Here is a 13,224-nt window from a genome sequence, read left to right on the forward strand (position 1 = left end):
TGAGAAGCTTCTAGAAGCTTCCCCGGCTCCAAGGCGGACCTGCCGCTGGCCCAGGCTGACCCAGTCGGTGATGGTGGTAGCACCTCTGGGAGAACAGATTTAAGAAGGGGAACCGGTAGGAGGAGGGGGATTGGAACGTGAGAGGAACCGCTCTGCGGATACCGAGGTCAGTGAAGGAGGAGGAGGAGGGGATGCCCCCCCAGCCCATGGAAGGGAGCGGGGCAGCGGAGGCCGCCCACAATGGCCGCGACTCTGCGGGAAAGCCCGCGCTGGAGCAGTCTGTGAGGAACCGCAGCCCGCGGGAAGGACCCATGTTGGAGAAGTTGGTGAAGGGCTGCCTCCTGCAGGACGGACCCCACGGCGGAGCAGGGGCCGAGCGCGGAGTCCTCCTCCCCCCGAGGAGGAAGGAGCGGCAGAGACAAGGTGTGAGGAACCGACCCCAGCCCCCGTCCCCTGTTCCCCTGCGCCGCCGCGGGGAGGAGGGGGAGAGAACCGGGAGTGGAGTTGGGGCGGGAAGGCGGGAGGGCTGGGGGGAAGCTGTTCTCAGGTTGGGTTTTACTTCCTAATATCCTTGTTTCGATTGGATTGGTAGCACATTAAATTGATTTTGTTTATTCCCCAAGTTGAGCCTGTCTTTTGGCCATGACCGTAAGTGGGGAGGGATCCCTCCCTGTCCTTGTCTCGACCCACGAGCCTGCCTTTATATTTTCTCCTCATCCCACCATGGCCGGGGAGGGGGAGTGAGCGAGCGGCTGCCTGGTGCTTTTGTTGCCAGCTGGGCTTAAACCATGACAATTACCAAACGCATCTCCCTTGGAAAGGCACAGACCTCCAAACAGACCATTGCTACTGGTCCTACGGAGTAGTAATAACTTCATGATCTCCAAGGCAACTACTGTTAACGTATTTGCAAGGAGTAGATTGGAGTGCAATGGTTTTCTTCTCGGAACCCCTAGGCAAAATATTCAGTCGGTCCCCAACTTGTTTAAAAGCAAACACATGGTAAAATGATGCATTGCTTGACCCCTATTACTTGAAGCAACTATAAGTTTATGAGGCTCTTTTTACTTCTGCCAGATAGTGAAAATACAGATAAATCTGATCCATATAAATCAAGTTTTTAATTAAAATACAGTGGGTTTTCTAATACAAATGGCATTTTCCTTTCCACTTACTGCATCCTGCTTTAATGCCAACACTGAACAAATAAGCTGTGCTTATCAGTACAATGTTCTTGTCTGTTAGATATCATAGAATCATAGAATGGTTCACCGAGGTTTTTTTTCCTTCTCATTATATTTTGAGTTTTAAATAGTCTAGTTTATAAAGATGTCTTCCCCTGCCCCCCATCCGGAAGGCATATATACTGTCTTTGTTTAAACCATGGGAGTGTTTTAAAATAAAACATTATTAAGGATGTGTTTGCCATCAACATTAATTGTGAACATCTTTTCATGTTTTCATCTGGAGAGGGAAGGCCCAGGACACCATTTAGTGAAGAGAGGTTCAGATGACATTCCGAGATGGGCTTTCTCTGAAAGTAAAACACATCTTTACAGTCTCTGTTTTGAGACATTTGTTAATGAGCTTGCAAGTCCATGAACAAAGGGGAAGAAAAAAAAAGTTAATTGGCCTGTTGTTGTGACCATTCTTTTCCCTTTCTACAGAAAGACTATGAAGAAACCACATAAGTGTGTGAGGATCCAAATAACCATACCTTCAAAATAAACACAACACGCAAGGGCTTTTTAGGGATTACAGCTGCAGTGTGGCTGGCTTATGAAGACAAAACATGGTGAGAACTGTTAAGAAGTTCACAGGCGACTAACGTAACACTTCCATACGCCCATCCCTTAACGTTATAAAGACAAAAGTATTTTGTTTCTATTTTGCACCAAACTTCTGTAGATGGAACTGTTTAAGCTGAGTTTCAAATAGAAGGCGGCCCACAAGAACTGAAATTAGCATGTTAAGATGACCCCACTCTTAATATTTCCAAAACATGCTGATCTTCATACCTATTCTTCACTGGTAACATGGCCAAGTGAAAAATCTCTCTATGGATTCACTTTTAAATGTACTTTCAGAAAGGGTCAGGAAGGATATCTTGTCAGGTCACTAATTTCTTGTGAAAAGTTCTGCTCACTAAGGGTGGCTTCCCTAGCCCCCAAAATTCAGCATCTAACATGAAAGGAATACATGTTAGACTCAGTCTTGACTGGTGGAGAAATCTGTCACTAAATTAAAGAGATTGCTTAAGTGCAAGGTATTGTGACTTGATTGCATTTGTGATGTGTGACCAGAAGATAGCTCAGACAGCTATACATGTTCTTGGTAATTTTAAAAAAAAAAAACAAAAAAACCCCCAACAATCCAGTCTCACAAAGCAGAAAACAGTTAAAAGCTAAATCAGCTGAAAAGAAAGAAAATAAATAGAAAAGGCAATAATAATTAGGAACTGCTTAAAACATTCTAGGATATGCTTTCAAAACCACAATCCAACTGAGAACAGAGGCTATTCTGGTTAACAGAGAACAGACAGACTCAGAAGGAGTATGAATGCAAATACATTCTATAAAACACAGGAGCCAAAAAATAAATAGAGATTTTAGAAAAAAAATAATAATGGAAACAAAAAGAGGAGAAATCCATGGCTAGCAGAATTAACAATAAGAAAGGAGTTAAGCATCCCAGAAATTCAAGTAATTCAAACAATTATGTGTATCAGTACTAGCTGGAAATGATAGGACTGTGAATAATAAAGCAAAGACTTCAAAAAATATCTGGGAAAAAAAAGGTAAATGATACATTACTTATACTGCAAGGTAATAACATATTTTCTATTTCAGTGATAGCTGAAGATGATGTTAAAAAGCAAATCCTAACTTAAGACATTTTGAAATCATCAGATCCTGACACCTTGCTCTCAAGAATTTTAAATTTGTGCGCTGAGGAGCTCTCTGACTGACGTACACTTCCTCAACAGATTTTGGAAGGCTAGGAGCGTTAAAGTGGAAGACAGCTAATATTATGCCAGCATTTTTAGAGATATATGGAATAGGTGGTTTAATTAGAGGTCTTTCAGAGCTAAAATCAGTTCCAGGTAAAACAGTGGAACAGTTTACACAGGTCATAGTTGCTAAAGAGTTAAGGGAGGACAATATAAGTACCACTAGTCAACAAAAATATCTGGTGAAGTTAAAACTGAATTAAAAGTTTAGCTGGTAAAGGAGATGGGTTTGATATTACAGACTTTTCAGAGGTATTGAGCTTCACGCTACCTGACATTTTAATTAGGAAATTAATGTAAGCTGTATTGAATTTGTATTATTCTAAATTGATTAAAAACTGACTAGTTCCTAGCTCTGAAAATGTCACCATAAATGGGGAAAATTTTATCAACCTGATGGGGTTTTAATGAGGGCTCAAAGAGATCATTTCTTGACCTCACAGTATTTAACTATGGTTTTAACAATGATGCAGAACAAACTATGAAGTTGTTACAGAGAACTTTGCCAATGACACAAATGATGGCATTGTTGAAAAGGGAAGAGAAAAAAATCAAAGGGGTGATGTAGTTAGATTGTCAATAGGGCAAGTGAGGTCCTCAAGGTCACTCCACCCCTCCCCATTTCCAAGGAAGCAGTTCTGACAGTTTTTTGCCTAATCTGCTCTTCAGGGGGAGAGATTCCACCCCCATCCATAAGGAAGTTATTTGTAAACTTGGTGCAAGAAAACAGTGCATGTTTCTGCACACTCAAGGTAACCCTAAGTTCTTGATGTCCACAGTTCAAATTTTTGATGTTGAGAATTTGGAAGGGGCTCAAAGGAGAGCCCAACAACTCTTAAGATGATTTAATCACCTGGTACTTAAGGGCCATTCTCAAGTGTATGAAGGAAAAGGTAGCATAAGCACAGGCTGTAAAGGAACAGACATGTAGTAATAATGAGCTTGCAGACTCATGTCAAGATACAAGATCAAATTGCTAGAAGGTGAAGCTAGAAAAATTCAGAGCAGAGAAAGGCATTTTTCTTTACAGCGAGGATAAGTCTAATCACAGAACAACTTAGCAAGGCTTGTAATGGATTTTCCACCACTAAAGATTTCAAAATCTGTTTTTTCCAGAAGATTTGCTCTAGATCAACCATAGCTATTGGCTTTGATGCCAAAGTTCAGGGAAATCCTGGGACTTCTGGCTATGTGTGGAGTCAGAGGACAGTGGTTCATTCTTACTGTTTATTAATCTTTGCGTACTGGTTCTTTTCCATACTGCTTCTTTTCATCCGAGCAAATCCTTAACAACAAGGAAACTGTTCAGGCTAGTAAGATAAAGAGTGGACTCAGATAAAATGGCTGACACTTCATCTGATTCTGCCCAACGTTAGGTGTAAAGTTCAGAAGGTGAAGTGAAGGCAGGGGATTACAGCGGTTCTTGAACCAGTGCCAGCTGAGACTAAGGCACAGAAGTATTTTAGTCAGGTCAAGCAAACAGCAGGGAAGTGATTTCTTATTACACATTTCAGCCAGTGCTGCCTAAAAAGAATGGAAACAGAATCCTTCTAGAGTTTGTCTTCTAAGGTTTACTAAGGCATCAACACTGTTATGCAAAAGGAACAAGAAACGCAAAAGTAGGTTGTCTCTGTCCTCTTCCCCCACCTGGTCTCATAGTTCTGAGGAGGAAGCAATAGACTCTGTCAACTGGAAGATCTTGTATTTCAAACTAATCTTAGCTAGTCTGGGGTCAATCCACATCTCTTGGAATAAAAAGACATCCCAACAGTCATATTGTTCGGAGCATCTCGAAGTCATACCCTCTGCAGCAGGGAACAAACTCAGCACAAATAACAAGACAGGTAGCTGGATCTCAATGCATTAAAAACTTTGGTGGATTAAAGTCAACTCTTTGTAGGTGTATCAAAGAAAGGAAAAAAACAAGGGAGTCTATGGAGTTTGAGTATAATAAGATAATGACAAATTTCACTGGAATTACTTAAAATTTATGTTCTTGTAGCTCAGAGCAGAATTTGCCCCCAAAATCTTTAATCACAAATAATATGACTTCATTCTTGTGCAGCTGCTTCAGCAGGTACTTACATACACACAGTAACAAAAATCGTTAGCTCAGTTACAGTGCTGGGTAGAAAATTATCCTTTCCAATTCTAAAAACTGTAGTAACCTGGCCAGTTCAAATGTTTCCCTGAGTCTTTTTTGGTTGGGAATTGAAAGTTACCAAGAATGTTTTAAGTTCATTTGTCTGTATCACAGTGTGCTCATTCACTTCTTGACATCCCTTTCAAATCTGGATGAAAAGTGCCATGAAACTGAATGATAAATTTTAGATCTTGCTGGTAGTCTGACCCAAAAGGGACAGAATCCACATTCTGGTGGTGGTACATGAAGTCACTCAGCCTGCTCACCTCTGCGTCTCCCAGTATTTCTGAACTACTGCTTTACAGTCTTCTCAGGTGCTCCTTGCTACATGTCCCCTTTATTGCTGATTCCCTTTTTTCCTTCTCTCCCTTTAGGCATGCATCTCCAAACCTGCCTGCCTACCTCCTTCTTCTGCCTCTCTGAATTTATAGCTTGACTTTTAGAGTCTGAAGCAAAGAGTAGTGAGATGAGCAATTCTAATGCCTTTGCTGTAAGGGAACAGAGAACCCAGCTGCCCAGCACAGTCTCTGCAATGCCGCATTCACCAATGTGTTGCACAAGATTGCAGCTGCTTTTTCCACCTGTTTTTCTTCTGAGAATTAGCATCTGAAGCCACAAACATGCAGGAATTTGATGTGAGTAGCATGAAACATGTTTGTATGGAGCAAATGTTTTATCCTGCTTGTGCTGGAAAAGATGTGTGACAGAAGACTCCCTGACAGTTCAAGTGTTTATTGTTAAACCTGATAGGGATGTGTCCAAACTGTTCAGACCTTAGTTAGGATACCGAGATATCCAAACTGCCTGTCAATAAGAAGCAGGGTAGACTGAGCAAGCTCCAAGCTTCTAGACAGCACAAGCAATGTCAAACTTACCCAAACCCGAGGGTGAGGGGCTGGGTCTGGCCCAGTCCTACCCTGGGAAGGGGAGCAAAGGGTCTGGAGCTAGGCATACTGGCAGGGCTTGGGCTCGTTGTTGATGCACCCGCTGAGGGAGTGAGATGGCGATTGCTGCTGCTTGAACAGTCAGCTTCTCCTTCTCGGCCGCGCTGCCCCGCACGTCTGACTCCACCCTGCAATACAGGAACAGCCCTTGCTTTCCAGGGCTCTGGCACAGGCAAAGCGGGCAGCAGAACCACAGCTATGTTGCTGTTCCCAAGAATCTGCTGCCAGAGGCAAGTGCCTGCTGTGTCTTTGCCTAGAGAAAGCCCATGAGGAAAATGTAACTCACACAGTAAATCCATGATACTGTGGCTAGAAGCCTTCTAGTGCCCACGCCAGCACACTTGGAGCCGTCTGAGGTATCTCCGTCACACAGCATACGACACTGCTGTTGTAACAGCTATTTCTTGTTCCGTGGTGGACAGTGCCAGTACTTTGCTGGAGCCCTGGAGCGGTACATACACAGGGTCGACATATTTACAGCTCTTAGGAGCTTGCAGTTCCCTCCAAGTGGAAAATTCGTGTTATTCTATGTGTTTTACACAGTTTTGGTGCTAAAAGAAATGAGAACCCTTCTTTCCCTTTTACAACTACATCCAGTCTTTACTATCTTCTACATATCCTTTTACTGATTATTTTCTTTACAGAGCTATCCAGCATAAAGGACAAAATACAGACCAAAAAAAGGAGAATACTCTCAGATTTTGGTTTATGAGTAAAGAAGGTTGGTCTGTGTTTTACGGGATGGGATTTGAGAAGGAAAGTTACACCGTCTGCAGGCTAAGGGAGGGCGTTTGCACTTAGAAGGGACAGGATGGGAAATGAGGCACTTGAGAGGGATAATGGCAAATGAGAAATGGAATTAGCAGAGCCCAGGCGGTGCAGAGGAGTGACAGGTGATGAGTCACGCCAGCAGGAGGAGGGGAGAGCGGAGCCTCACAGGCTTTGAAAGCCACACGGACGAGGATTTGGACTCAGGGATGGGTCTGAAAGTGTGTGTGGAGAGAGGGGAAAGGAGAGGTGGGATATGTCTTCCCTGCTCCTGGGAAGACACATAATTCAGTAGGTTTAGCAGATCACACGTAACACCAGCATATATTCAGCTGTTGTAATAAAACAGCTATGCGCACATGCCACATGATCTGAAATACAACTATATGCAAAAAAAGCATTCCCTGCTGTATAATCTGTAGTGTATCAAACTCTAGTTATATCCCCATGTGATCTCTTTTAGCTAGACTTCTTCAAAATGGTGCGGTTAAAATTGGCACCACACAAATATGGATGCAATTCAGTCATTTCACAAATAGTTTATGCCTATTTAACTTGAAGCTCCTATTGAAGTAAAGATGTAGAAACTGACTGATAAATCTAGGCAGTGGCTCTGCCACTATCCCCCACTGGTTGGGATCCCTCCAGTAGCAGAACTGGCATTTTAATTCACCCTGCCGACGAAGACGGGCTGGAGATGGCACCGCGGGCTGTGCACCGGAGAGGTGAGAGGATTGACCCACCTTGTCCTACCACCTCCTTGCTGGCAGCAGCAACTGTGAGCAGAGGCACGAGAAACTGGAGGTTTCAACACCTGAAGCAGATGCAGTGAGACCCAGCGGGTCTTGGGTATGAGAGCCCTCAGATTCATCATCGAGAGCCATGCCTCGCTGAGTTACACACCACACCTCAGCCAAGCCACCCTAACTGTCCGCGTGTATAGCATTTGCGGTGTGACGTCTTAAGTTCGTCAGTTAAAAATAAAAAGCATTATGGATATAAAATCTCAAGTCATGCTGAGTTAGAATGTGTGATTGGCACTTTATAAATGCTTACAGTGATTTATAAATAACAGCATCTCTTCTGCCACTCATCTGTCAAGAAGTCTCCCGTAGCAGAAGCGAGACAGCAGTAGGGAAGCCACCAGTATTTTAAGACATTTTGGGCCACCGTGGGACACAGAGGTATTCGGGGCATTACATTGTATCTCCCTGTTCCACCACAAGGCTCACACACACGTGCCTCCATAAATTTGCGCTGTGGAGCTCTAATTCCATTGTGGCTTTTTGATGTCTACTCAAACAACGTTAGCTTTTCTGTCATGTTTTACAATGTAAAAAATTTTGGCGAAAATGTCAGCAGAATGGTATCTTTAATCATATTTATTGATTGACCTCAAAAGGCCCAGTGCAATTTAACTGGAACCCCTCAATGCAACCAGGGGCAGGTTCAGCCGGTACCTGTTCGTAGCACTGCCTCCAGCCCCAGTTTCACGAGTACCTTTTATTTCTAGTGCCCTTGGAGCCACTTGACTTCCCTGATATTCCTCCTTCAGCCCCTCCTTCTTACAGCTAATGCAATACGCTACGTAGCTAGAAATGGTTGCTCATAGGTAATATGAGGGTTTAATAGGTAATATCTGGAGCAGAAAATAGATCTGCTCACCAATAATGGCTCCAGTTTGCTGTTGTCTGACCAGTCCCATGAACCGATGGGACCATTCAAAAATCCCATGCGGGTATTACGAATCCTATTTACAAATGTTTTTGTTGGTTTGTTTTTGGGTTTGGTTTTTTTTTTTTTTTTGCGCTGCAGTTAAAAGCTAAATGGAGGTCCTATGAGCCCAGCTCACGAAATCGCCAGGAAGATCTTCAGGACGGCAGATTCAAGACGCTGACCCTGCCCGTCAGCGGGAGCCCGGCAGCTGGCTGCCATGGCCCCGAGCGCTGGTGCCGACACCCGCCGAAGGGGATTTCTGTAGCTGACCCCACGCAGGTGACAGCCCTGGCGCGGGGTCCGGGTGGAGAAGCCGAGGGCGTGCCTGGGGAGACCTGGTGGCCCCCGCGCAGCCCGCCGCGGGAAGGCGCAGCCTGGCCCCCGCATCCCTGCGCCGCTGTCCGGCCGCCCCAGCGCGGCATCTTCCCAGTCTCTCCCCGGGGCCGGGGTTTGTCCCCCGCGTCCCGAAAGCCCGGCCAGCACCACCCGGCGCGGCGCGGGATGGAGGTGAGGATGCCCTGCGCCCCGCTTGGCGCCTCGGGCCATCCTCGGGTGCTCGGAGGCTTGTGTGAGGGGCCGCAGGCGAAGGGGCTGGCTGCTGAGGCGGCGGCGGGCAGAGGCTCTGCCCCGGGGCGGGGGGGGGGGGGGGCTCGGCGGTCCCATACAAAAGCCCCGCCGACCCCGCACGGCCCCAGGCCCGGCCTCTGCCGCCGGCCTCGCCTTGGGCCGCGGCGGGCAGGGCAGGGCAGGGAGCGGGGCGTCCCCTCGGCGGGGAGCCGCGGGGGCAGAGAAATGGCGGCGCCTGAGGTGGCTGCCCTCCCGCGGGACGCTGGGCTGGGGGCGAGCGTGCGTGTGCGGGACGGGGGGTGGGTGTGTGTGTGTGGGTGTGGGTGTGTGTGTGTGTGTGTGTGAGGGGTGGGTTGTGTGGGGACGGGCGCGCGTCGGCGCCGTGGGGTGAAGCCTGTGAGGGGGTGACCGTGTCCGTGTGCTGGAGGGGGGGACCGCGACGCCGGGGGGGGGGGGGGGCGTGTGGTGGGGTGCACGGCGTGTGTGGGTGCTGGGGGTGCACTAGCGTGCGCGTGTGTGTACAAGTGCGTCCCCGTGTGTGAGTGCGTGTGCGAGCGCGTCCCCGCGTGTGAGTGTGCGAGCGCGGGGCGGCGCGGCGGGGGGGGCGCAGGGGCGGGCCAGCGGCAGCGGCGCTGCTGGCCGCGGTCCAGCCCGGCGCACTAATACAGCCTGGCGGCTCCCGCCTGACTGACGCCGGCCGGGGCTGCTGCTGCTGCTGCCGCTGCTGCCGCCGCCGCCGCTGCGCCCTGGCCCCGCCGCCGCCGCGCAGCTGCAGCCCCGCTCCCGCCCGCGGCGCGCCGAGACCCCAGCCCGCGCCCGGTGGCAGGTAAGAGCCGGGGCTCCCGGCCGCGTCCCGGGAAGGGGGGGGACGGGACGGGACGGGACGGGACGACACACGATCCCGCCGCCGCCCCGAACTTTCCCGCCGGGGCTGCCCCGCATCCTTCCCCGAGCCGTGCCGGGTCCCGGGGCGGCGGCGGGCCGCAGCATTCCCCCCCCCCCCGGTGCGCCCAGCGGGGCAGCGGCGGCGGCCCGGCCCGGTGTCCCCGGCCGTGGGGCGGTGTGCGGGCGGGGGCTGGGGCCGGGGCTCCGGCGGCGAGATGAGACAACCCGACGCCAGGACTGCGAGCGAAAAGGAGGAGCGCGGGGAAGAAAACGCTTTTTATGGATGGCTAAACGCTGACAAGTCTTCCCGCTGTTAGGATTTCTTTCCTTCTCCTTTAAGGAGGAGGAAAAAAGACAAAACCAAACCACCAAACCCAAAAAACCAAACCAACCGAAAACCCACATGACACGTTTGGAAATACTTTTCCTTTCGGAGGTTATTTTCTGTTCAAGAAATCCCGCTCCTGGACATGCTCCCAGGCAAAACGGAGCAGAATTGCTGGGATTTGGGGTTGTATTCCAGCTACAAACCGGGACTCTCTTTTTTTTTTTTTTTTTTTTTTGGCTGCGAAGTTAAAACGTTACATGTTAGCAAGTAGCCAACATTTCCAAAAACGATATGGCAAATTATGAATTGTTGTAATTTTATCTCCATGCCCGGGCAGCTCTAAGGGGAGGGAATTCAAAGTTCGACTCATTTGTAACAATTCAGATACTGTGCGGTAACTGTGTTTTCCTACTTTGATTTTATGGGTAAATTTATTTGATGCTAGCCAGGTCTACTTTAAAAGAGGCATTAGCGGGAATAAAAATAAATGACACACACATGGATGCGCATGCACACACATGGCGCGCACTGTTAATTACTTGCGTTTTATAAATTAGTGAAAAAAAATTTTCAGCCCAGAATGGTCGACTTCTCAGTGAATGAGCTCTCCCTTGGCAGAAGTGGGAAATGATGTGCAAGGCTCAGGAATGTGTTCAAGTTTGCGGTGATTTGGGAAGGACACTGCAGATAATGCAAGTTTCAGTACTTTGTATCTCCGATGCGTGGAAATGTGCATCTTTATATGTGCATGTGTTTGTGTGGTAGGAGTAATCTTCTCATCTTCAGGAGTATAAGCTGAAGAAAGAGCTGCAAAATTCTTCCCCTCAGCAATGGTAGGACAAATGTCATCACTCAAACAAACCTCATCCGTTTTAATCCAGCCAGACAACTCCCTTCTTTCAGATTTGATAAGTACCAGTGTCTGGCTGGTTTGTGTTTGCTTCCTGTTAGATTTTAAAGCAGAGGCTGGGGATGTTTGTGGTTTGTTTGTTGTGTTTTTTGTTTTCTTTTTGATATTGAGTTTAATTTGACATAGTAGCTAAAATAAACGTGCCCAAAAATAGATTTAAAGTGAGTTGTATCAAGAAGGATATCTTGTATTATATTTACTGAGTTTAGCTGTAGTTCCCATTCTCATCTGTCCTTTGTGATGGAGTTAAAAACATTTTCTTCTTCACTTTGTTAACTCGCACATAAGCTGATAAGCAGTAATTCTGCAAAAATGTCTGGAATAAGGGTCAAGTGTATTTTATCATGAATCCTTATGATAATCAGGATTTGTAAATTGATACGAGTTGGAGATAGAAGCTTTCATTTACGTGCAACAGCTGAAACGAATACGTGCAAAGCTGTCAACTACACAACTTTGTGAAGAAGTTGAGTATTAATATTTTATTAACACACTTGCCCAAGGCTAAGAGGCACGCGCACACGTGCCAGATATCTGCAGAAGGTGGGGATGTGTGTAGAGGAACTGGGTAGCACCTTGGGTTTGGAAGCTTCTCTCAGTGAAACTGGTAGTAGTGCCCCAAGTTGTCTTCAGTGGGTACAAGAGGAGGCCTGACTCACTAAAACAGGAGTGTAGAGGTGTCAGTATCATGTATCACATTAACATCTGGACAGTTAATCCTCCTTTCTCTCCTTTTATTCTTTTACAGACTTTCTGCGTCTCGCATCTGAATCCTTAGCTATCTGCTGTTATCAGCCTGCGAGATAGTGTGTCATGTAATCCTCTCTCCTGAATGCTAAAGTACTGTAATTTTGATGGCCTAGCTAATCTGTTTCTATAAAGTTTTATTTTTCCATTGTTAAATTCAAAGGACAATGACTACTAATTACAAGTGACCTCTAATCAAAACACTACCTAGGGTTTATCACCGATGCTTATACTGGCTAAGAGTCATTCCAGCATCAGCAGTACTAGGCAACCCGTTTCAAAGAAACTTAACAGAATAAGGGGAGCCAGAAGGGAGAAAATGTGTATGCTCTGGGTAATTAGTCTGCTGCAAAAAAATGTAGTGGAAGTGTAGAAAGATTCCATTTGCTGTGCAATATACCCCTTACAAATAATAATTACAGGGATGGGGAAGAAAGAAAAAAACCCATCATAAATATTTTAACTGAAAACAGCACAGCAAAAACATACATAGGAAAGGTTGTTCTGGTAGACTGGCTGGTTTCCTGCTGCAGTCAGGTATAAAGAAACATTAGTGTTATTGTATATTAACAGCAAAAGATAGTAGTAACAATGACAATTTGAGAGAATCATTGCTGTCCTATTACTGTCTTTGAGAGCATTTGTTGTAAGGAAGCATTAGACTCTGAATACAGTATAATGAAATTAATTTTTCAAAAATATCCCAAATTATTTCCCATCTTATATTTTGTCTATAATGTTTGAATGGTTAATACTGTGGAAATTTTACAGATGAAGAGGTGAATTAAAGAGTCTACGACCCTGTGTATTTATTATAGCAGCTGAAAACCTTGCTGTGCTTTTGCAGATTAGTGGATCTAATAGACTGCAGGATCAGAGCCCAGACGGAGAGAGATCCTGACTAATACGTGTATGTGTTTAAATCGAAGCAGGTGAAACATCATCTGCCCAAGTTTTGTGCAGATACCTGTGATTTTTAGGCAGATCATTCTACAGGACCGCTTGCAGGTTTCTGCAAGAACTATTGCAACATCGTAGACACATGTAAGGTTGAGCAGTTTGCTTTGAGGTTCAGCTCCTCTGGACAAGGGCACAGCAAGGATACGGTGGAGGTGGACATGGACTGGAGTCAATTTCCCCATTTATGTGGTCACCCCTACATAAAAACACAAAACAAAACAGAAGAAGAAAATCTGATAATCGATC

The 13,224-nt window shown here is 46.3% G+C and overlaps 1 protein-coding gene across 4 annotated transcripts in view; it reads left to right on the top strand.

The window, feature by feature from the left end:
* The window catches only part of SMAD9 (SMAD family member 9), a 69,014-nt gene that overhangs the window by 15,233 nt on the left and 40,557 nt on the right, over nucleotides 1–13,224 (top strand). For 2 of the 4 annotated variants that reach the window (XM_041118521.1, XM_030042569.2), the window contains 3 exons: nucleotides 1,668–1,795; nucleotides 5,528–5,788; nucleotides 8,681–8,860. The gene's annotated coding sequence lies outside the window, so the exon portion shown is untranslated. Of the gene's footprint in view, nucleotides 1–1,667; nucleotides 1,796–5,527; nucleotides 5,789–8,680; nucleotides 8,861–9,877; nucleotides 9,975–11,147; nucleotides 11,195–13,224 lie in introns of those variants that run through there. The other 2 variants (XM_030042567.1, XM_030042570.2) reach the window with 2 other exon arrangements.

This window comes from Aquila chrysaetos, chromosome 19, assembly GCF_900496995.4.
Source record: "Aquila chrysaetos chrysaetos chromosome 19, bAquChr1.4, whole genome shotgun sequence".
Classification (NCBI taxonomy): Eukaryota; Metazoa; Chordata; class Aves; order Accipitriformes; family Accipitridae; genus Aquila; species Aquila chrysaetos.